Here is a 9,057-nt window from a genome sequence, read left to right as displayed (position 1 = left end):
CCTTATTCCATGCAACGAGATTTTTCTAAGAAACCTGAATAATTTCCAATGTAGTTCAAAGACATGAAACAAGTAAAATATCCAAACTTTTCTCATAATGTAGCCATGGAATAACTTGATAAGAATACACTAGGGTATGTAAAAAGCCAATGGGTTAGAAAAAGATCCTTTGAACCGGATTCGAACCAGCGACATAAGTATGCCTTAACACAGTCTACAGTCTTCCGCTCTACCAACTGAGCCATCGAAGGTCGTTGAAATCCTAAACGTATTCCCTGAAAAGATATGTTTCTACGAAACCTGCAGAATATCCAATGTAGTGCAAAGACAGAAGCAACAAGCAAAATATCCAAACTTTGCACATAATGTAGCCATAGAACTGAGGATACACTAGCATATGTTAAGAGTTAATGGGCCACCATGACAGCTTTCGACCAAACGATGTCCTAACACAAGCTACAGTCCTCCACTCTACCAACTGAGCTATCGAAGTTCGTTTAATTTCCATGTTTATTTCCTGCAACAAGATTTTTGTAAGCCTTGGAATAACTTGATAAGAATACACCAGGGTATGAAAAAAGCCAATGGGTTAGAAAAAGATCCTTCGAGCCGGATTCGAACCAGCAACCTAAGGATGCCCTAACACAATCTACTGTCCTCCGCTCTACCAACTGAGCTATCGAAGGTCGTTAAATTTCAAAGCTTATTCCCTGCAACAAGATTTTTCTAACCAACCTGCAGAATTTCCAATCTAGTGCAAGAACAGATGCAACAAGTAAAATATCCAAACCTTGCACATAATGTAGCTATGGAATAACTTGATAAGGATACACCAGCATATGTAAAAAGCCAATGGCCCACAAAAAGATCCTACAAACTAAGGATGTCCAAACACAATCTACAGTCCTCCGCTCTACCAACTGAGCTATTGAAGGTCGATGAAATCATAAAATTATTCCATGCAAGGATATTTTTCTAAGAAACCTGCAGAATTTTTAATGTAGTGCAAAGAAATAAGCAACAAGTAAAATATCCAAACTTTGCTCATAACGTAGCCAGGAAATAACCTGATAAGGATACACTATGATGTGTACGAACCAAATATTAATGTGACACAAAAATATCCTTCGAGCCGGATTCGAACCAGCGGCCTAAGGATGTCCTAACTTAGTCTACAGTCCTCCGCTCTACCAACTGAGCTATCGAAGGTTTTTGAATTCCAATACTTATTCCCTGGAACGAGATTTTTCTAACAGCGGTTAATTCTCCATTGAGTTATGGGTAGTGATTCGATCAAACCAGGAACCAGATGCAAATGCAATTATGTAGCACACTGACAATGGAACAAGCAAGCAACTTGTGGTTACCACTCGCTGAGCGACCTGAAAAAGCATTCGTTAAACACGGCCACAGCGTTTTAAAATTGAAACCAACCCTTTGTCGCAATCGCCGACTATGCATTCAAACAAACAAAACTTTTCCTTCCGATCTTATTTTGGATGCGAGATGTTTCTTGAAGTGCACTCTGGTCAGTTTCATTGTTGACAGTAATAATTAATTTTCATTTCCGACGGCAAAATCAATCAGAGCGGTACCCTGGAGAAGAGGAATGTTTTACCCAAGAAAATTCAGCAAACAGCCGGCGAGCGAGAGAAGCGCTGAGGACGAAAATAAAAGTAACCTCTTTCGGACTCTACTTGCAAAAACATAAACACGCTTTTTCTGTTTTTTGAAATCCTTTTTTTTTGGGGGGGGGGGGGGGGCAGTAAGTAGCGGCGCATGCTGTAAATATTATCACATACGTTTCGCATGCAATAAGAACAGAACGAGCGAGCCGTTTTTATCCTCATGTTCAACGATACAGTTGAGCATACTCAGACGATCGAGCCAAAATGCAGTATTCACCTGAGCATGTTCAAATAAATATCAAGGAAGAAGTAAACGCCATCCGTGGCAAAAGAGTAAGACCAGTTGGTATGTGTTTTTATGGCGCCGGAGAGGACCTTGTCAGGGGAAAGATGTACAAGTTGGAATGAAATCCTCGCAATTTCAGAGACTCAAAGTGTATTGAGGTGAAACAGGGCGATTAAGTCAGAGCAACACTTACTGCCAGTAACTCCCTCCTGCTCGTGCCACTAACGTATAGCAACACTGTCTGGGATACCAAATGGTAATAAACGATAAACACATTGTAAAGATATTCCGACTCATGGTTCAAATTTACCTACAACGAGACTTGCATTGATGGATTTTTGTTCCATTCTATTTTAGCTATGTATTGGAAGAGTCGAAATGGAGTCGAGGGGATTCCAGAAGACCCGCAAAGGCTCATAAGATACAAATTCAGTGCATGGTGAAGGCAACAGATGTCCACCGCGTAGAAGAGAAATTGAACTGTTATATTGTTACACAGAGTAGATAAATATACAATATATTCAAAGAAAACGACAACACTCTTGAATTTGCAAAACATGTTTCGACAGAAACTTCTGTCATCTTCAGTTTTAATTTTCACATTGCCACGTTTTTAATTATGTACATTCCGTTGTTACTATGTAATTAGCATTTTTCCTACTTATAAATTCAACTTCTAACGCTTTGTAAATCTATCAACTGAAGATGACAGAAGTTTCTGTCGAAACATGTTTTGCAAATTCAAGAGTGTTGTCGTTTTCTTTAAAATTTTAACTTGCCTGCTGTCATCAAGATCCTTTGGAAACAATATATTCAGTAGATCGGAATTTCACGCTGATTTTCTCAATTCTTAAATCTTCCTATTGGGCTAAGACCTTCTCTACCCTAAAAAAAAACTAATAAAAACAAACACTTTTGAACTTAGCTATTATCTGTACACGAAGATGGTTAAGGGTTTTTCCACGTCCGAGTGAACGCCCTTTTTAGCAGATAGAGTACTAAGATATCGTGCTGTTCCTTCGGTAAACCTAAAAAAAGTCATACCTCTTATGGGCAGGGAAGTTATATATGAGGTGCATGCGGGAAATAATTCAAGGGGCAGAATTTCTTTCTTGACCGTCAAAAAGTGCGAAGACACAAGGGACTGTTTTTCCCTGATTGTGAATCGCTAGTTTGATTTGTGATTGAAGAAATGTACTGCTTTTAATTTTGCGGCAACGCAAAATCCAAAAATCTTAGACTGTTGACACTCATGAACAGATATTTCGACCAAGTTTCGCGTTGAATGTCCCTCATTGCGTTCTAGTCTATTTTCATTCCGACAGCGTAAGTAATCAGGTTTCATTTTCAAAAGCACATTTTTTTCAAAAATTCGATTAGAGCTCATATTTTTTGGCACAGTCAGTGCTGTAACGTTTAAGAGAGAAATCATATGTCGTGCAAAATATCGCTTAAAAAAATTTAAGAAATCTTAAAAAAGTATTCCCGGAATGACTGCAAAGTTTGAGCAGTCATCAAATCATAACAAAGATCAACCAGATCACGTACCTAGGAAATGTATCGCTGTCTAACGGAATGAGCTGTACAATTAAACTTTTTCAAAACCTAAATACCCGAAAAGACGTCGCGGGCCCCCTGGCTATTTATGCGGTATCGCTCTAACACCGCGTTCTCCTAGCTGTTTTAAAATAACTTCATATAGAATTTATGCAATCTGGAAGATGCAAGCTAATGCCAAGAAATCGTTTTTAAATACCCCTGTAAAGACTGATTGTGGCCATCAGCACTAATGCTAGGTCAACCAAATTGCAATACAACAATTAGTCATAGCATCGTGTTAAGACGTAAAACATTGTTGAATTCATCATACCTTCGTCCTGTCTATGAGCAGGGTTTGACAGTTTCAGTATCCTTCAAAAGGTCGAAGGCGTTTCAAGGTGCTGCGAAATAAATAAAATAAGCAGGTGACGGAAATTTAGGACATCGAGATACTTGTATCTCCAGATGAATTTGAATTAACACATGGGTGTGCCGACTGATTACAAATACACGCAGCTCTCGTCCTTTCGGACTTGGAATTTAGTATTTTACAACCTAAAAATTTAAAATTTATAATACTCAATCAAAAGGGCTAGCCCATTTAAAATCACATTGAATTGAATATCATACTGAATGATTTCTACAGCATCATCACATGAAGCAATCCACAGGTTTTGCAACGCCAATTTAGAAACCTTCCAAAACACGTCTACAACCAGGTTTACCGGAAGATAATTTTAGCGTTTGATTCAGACGTTTAAGGTAACATTTGCTTACCTCTAGTTTGTTCGCCACAGTCGACTGATTGGAAAATACGTCCAACTGACACCGCCAAATGTCCTTGGCTTTTTGGGGCTACATATGTCGGGTCAATGTTTTTAACAAAAAAAGGCGTGAAAGTACAAAGTTCTATATTGCCAGGAACTCGTAGCGCGTGTTATACTTTGCGGTATCGCACAGACAAATTAATACTCTCTTGATTATGGAAATCTTGAGACATCGAAGTTCGGTGTGACGGCAGGCGTTAACATGTGTGAAATCTGGTTGCCAGGACAACTCAGGACGTTTTTTACCAGCCAGAGCCATTGTTAGTGAATATCTTCCGAGCAAGAAAAAGGCGTTTTAAAAATTCCCAGCAAGTTAAATATAAAAGGTTTGACTTCCCAGCCAGCTCGAGTTTTTGCTTGCAGAGCGGTTTTTTTGTGGAGCGGCCCCGTTGTGTACTCCTGCCTGAAGAATTTCCAATGTAGTGCAAAGACAGATGCAGCAAGTAAAACATCAAAACTTTGCTCAAACATAAATGTGTACAAGTACAAGCTAGAGGGATTACGTTTTTGCAAACGTTGGCCGTGTAGCACTTATATTTGGACAGGCTTAACTGATTAGAGTCTAATGGGAAGTGCTAGGTTTCTGCCCTATATGAACCGTGTGAGCGTTAGCCCTGCTAATGGAAATGGGTTCACACAAGGACATTGAAAAACTCTGGCTAGGATGGGAATTGACCTTGTAGCTCAGTCGGTAGAGCAGCATTGATCTTACCGGAAGGTCTTGGGTTAAATTACCACTCTGGGCGTAATCAATTAGCTGATTCAGTTGAAAATTCAACCACCTCGGGTCTATTTTATTCCGAAAGGCTTGGCTACTAAGCGTGGCATCGACTGTTTACGAAGGGGCAACAATCCTCGCCGACATCCCTAGCGAAATTTTAGAGTATCAGAGAGCTATAATAACAACAACAAACGAGACCACGCACTTTATTTTAAAAGGCAATAAAGAGGCCATAGTAGCCCGCAATTAGCATAGCTATTCTAGGCGGCCTACTTAATTTGGACGAGGTGTTTAAAGGGTTAGCAAAAAACAAACCAACAGAAAATGTATGTACAACAACAGAATATGTATATACAAAACATTAAAGAAAATAGATATAACAATATTAACTAAACAATATTAAAGGAAAAAAAGAAGCACTGGCAAACAAACTATTAACAACATCATTAAAGAAAAATAAATAATGAAACCTTAACATTTAAAACTTAGAGAAACTACTGAGTAAACGCACGTGCCTAGAACGGTCAATGTAGCGCATTTCGACACTCATCTACTCAGTTCAAAGAATCTGTAGAAGCAAATCATGTAATTTACGTTTGAAGGGTGCAGCTTTCCTAAGCTCACGAAGTTCAGGAGGGATGCCATTCCATATTTTAGCACCAATTCTAGAGAATGAAAATAACTGCTGATTTGTTCTTGACATTTTTATGTGGAGGTTCCACGCTTGCGAGAATCGTGTTGGGTAGGGGTGAATAAATAGATTGGAAATACTGAGTGGAGCACGCTGATTACCAGAATCATGTACCAAAGAGGCAACCAATTTAAAATAACGCAATTTTACTTGTAAGATTCGGGAACTAACAAAAAGAGGAACAGTGTGAGTTTGCGTAGTATGAAAAAATGCATTAAGCGAAGAACCCGCTTTTGTAAAATGAAAATTTTGTTTAGGTAAATATTTGCGGCCTGATCGACCCCAAGCAGTGAGACCATAAGAAATAGAAGGTTCGGTTAGGGAGCGGTAAATATTTAAAAGTGTAGTAAACGGTACCAGATGCTTAAGCCTAGCCATAATCCCAATTCCTTAATTTGCTTATTTTCGTCGAACTATAATCAGTGTGGTGTTTCCAAGAAAGGGAACCACCCCCTCCCCCTACTCCTTATTTTTTGTAATCTCTCGCAGTTTTCGTCTCGTCCCCTTCGCGAGCGTTTGGAAAAGGAAAGGAAAACGCCTTTTGATTTACTTTGAATTTGACTGCAACAACACTGTTTAGGTTTTGGGAAATTTGGGTCCAGATTCTTCCATTGCTTCCCTTTTTAAACTTACAAAACTCTTGTACCAAAATTTCTCTGCACAGCAGCACGTCCTGCGTTGTTGTCCACTCCATTGACCTGGGTGTAAAACAACATTCAAATAAGTGAATGAACTTTCCAATAACCAGTTTAGTATCCACGCTCTTAGTTCCGTAAAATTAATTGTGGAGCTCGACCGAGTCATTAAGCATGGAAAGAACGAAAACTATTAAAAATATAAGCCCAGAAAAATACTTACAATTGACGCTTAACAGTGTTGGCGGCGGAACATGAGGATGTCCCTATTGTTGACATCTTTTTCTGGCGATAAATGTTGATCAAAACTCCTTTAGTCACGATTTATAAAGTCGTTATGAAACGCACTTAATTAAATCACATCGAAAAAAATCGAAATAATCGAGATTTCAAACAAAGTAAGGAAGCAAACTTTGACGTACTCACCACTACGGGAACCAAGCAATTTTGCCGTAGTAGATGACAAGAGTACGGCGTGAATTCCCGCCTTAGACATGCGCAATAGCACATGTTGTGAGTATGGACTTCCGGCCTCCGTAGTAGAGCCTGCATCTTAAAGTCCCTATTCTTTTATCGAAGCCAACTTGGCGTGTTTCAATAAAATACATCAAAATGTGAATGATCTCGTTTTCAGAGATAAAGTGGAATAAAGTACTTCAGTAAAACTTTGACCTTGAACTATTTTTTTTTTAATGGCTTCTAATTTTAGCTATTTGGCGTGATTCCTATTCGCTGGCTATTGACAGTTGACTCTAAAATGGCTTTTTTTAATTTATTCGCCACAATCTATGGAGTGGCAGGGGAGAGGGACAGAACTTTCGTCCCAATTCACACCTAACCCCTATACCCATAGTCCAGACCACAACACCGGGAACTCCGTGCCTACTCTTCTCAAATAGTGAGTGGGTTCGTTAACGTCCCACAGAATTTATACCCAAGGGTTATGAGACGGAACCTCCGACTTATAGTTCTAGTGTTTCTGTAGAAAAAAAGCAAAGAAAATGATTTAAATGCTAAAGCAGCAACCGGAAACATCAAAACGCGGACAATTCGAAACCTTTTGTTTTCACTAACCCTACATGCAGTAAGAATAAATAACCAGTGAGCTCCGCTTTTAGGCTTGGCTAAATCTATATATTATTATTACCAAATGTGTTATAATTAAGCCGGAATTTAACCGGCAAAGACAATCCTCTGTACCCTAAAGCGATTATAAATAATGAAAAATCAACAAGAACTTAAAAGAATAATGAATAATTGAAAGAAACACCCAGAAAATAATGAATAACCGAGGTCCAACTATTCAGCTTCCACGCCCGATCGAGCTAGAGACGTTAAATCAAAATATCTTTTCCTTGGTAGGGAAAAATTCGCAAGTATGAAATAATAAATCACTGGAGTTGTTTGAGCGATTAGCGATCTCCGTGGAATCGAATTCAATAACTGATTATTACAGGTCTCTTCCAGTTAGAAGCACAAGAAGTCTAACCACACAAGATGGATGCCATGCTTATTATACACACCCCAAAGCATGCTGGGGCTTAGCAATGCTGGGGTATGATGTAACATCCCCCTTTTTCCAAAAGAAATTAAAAAAATACTGTAACAGAGTATCTCAATATGAATAGGCTAACGAGAAAGTTCAAAGTTTGAATTTTTCAAAACAAACTTTCACGGTTACACCTAAGAGCGTTTCCAGAACGAAGACTGAGTATCTAATGTTCAAGTGTCCAAAGGAATGTTCCTTTTTCAGACAAATCAAGAAAGTCTCAATCTGTTTCTACAAATTCAGGCGGGTGGGTGGTGTCACGAGTCTGCCTGAGCGAGTTCTCACTTCCTTTAGTGGTGCTGGATTGCACTGTGCGTCACTATTGATCGACTTCTCTGTGGACTGAGATGATTCCCGCACTCTTGAAGAACTTTGCTGCGTCTGATTTGGCCTGTTGACTGCTGAATCTGTACTTTGGATCTGGATTTGTGGACTTGCGAAAGCTGGAATTGGGTTCTTTGCCAGGGTTAGGGGGCTCCCTCTGAGTGACCGCAGCCCTTGATTGAGATGAGGCTTCGGGCCATTTGTCAGACGTAACGGCTGAGCGGGAGATGCGATTTCATTGCTGGAGTCTGAATGTTTTATTTGGCTACCAGTGTACTGAGACATATTGGTCTTCGCAACAGCGGGCGGAGCAGCAGCCAATCGGATCTGCACTCGATTCCTGCGTGTTTTCCCATGAGGAGTAACCACAGTGCAGGACCTTGGAGAGGACACTTGCTCTACAATGCCATGGCGCCAGGATGAATGCGTGTGCTGAGGATTGGGTTTTGCATATACCCACTGTCCTGGCTGAATTGTACCATGGACGCCTCCCGAATTTCTGTCATAGTCATGTTTTGCTCTGGTACGGCGCCCCTCAGTCTGAGTTTTGACGGTTCCAGAATGCACGACTGTAGACTTCAGAAGAGAAAGTATCATAGGAAGGATATCCCTTGTGCGGCGGGATAGTAGCCTTTTAGCAGGTGAGTGTTCTTGTCCTTGTTGCGGGGTATTCCGGTAGCCCAGTAGCGCCACATGAATGTCTTTGTTCTTTTGATACATCCTCTTCACTCTTTTAACTATATCTTCTCCCTTACCATTTCCTTGCGGCCAATATGGGTAGGAGGTCACGTGTTCGAGCCCATACTCAGAAACAAATTGCTTGTACTCAGTGCTCATAAACTGGGGGCAATCTCGGG

General features: G+C 40.0%; 2 non-coding genes across 2 annotated transcripts; both read right to left on the bottom strand.

The window, feature by feature from the left end:
* Positions 1-600: 600 nt before the first annotated feature.
* Trnay-gua (transfer RNA tyrosine (anticodon GUA)) lies at positions 601-686 on the bottom strand. The gene is given in 2 exon segments: positions 601-636; positions 650-686. It is a non-coding gene; the product is annotated as a tRNA-Tyr (tRNA).
* Positions 687-1,123: 437 nt separating this feature from the next.
* On the bottom strand, positions 1,124-1,209 carry Trnay-gua (transfer RNA tyrosine (anticodon GUA)). Its single transcript is given in 2 exon segments — positions 1,124-1,159; positions 1,173-1,209. It is a non-coding gene; the product is annotated as a tRNA-Tyr (tRNA).
* Positions 1,210-9,057: the final 7,848 nt, after the last annotated feature.

The sequence above is a fragment of the Montipora foliosa genome, chromosome 12 (assembly GCF_036669935.1).
Source record: "Montipora foliosa isolate CH-2021 chromosome 12, ASM3666993v2, whole genome shotgun sequence".
NCBI classification, from domain to species: domain Eukaryota; kingdom Metazoa; phylum Cnidaria; class Anthozoa; order Scleractinia; family Acroporidae; genus Montipora; species Montipora foliosa.
The sequence above is the reverse complement of the archived record's forward strand: the minus strand, read 5'-3'. Positions and strand labels throughout refer to the sequence as shown.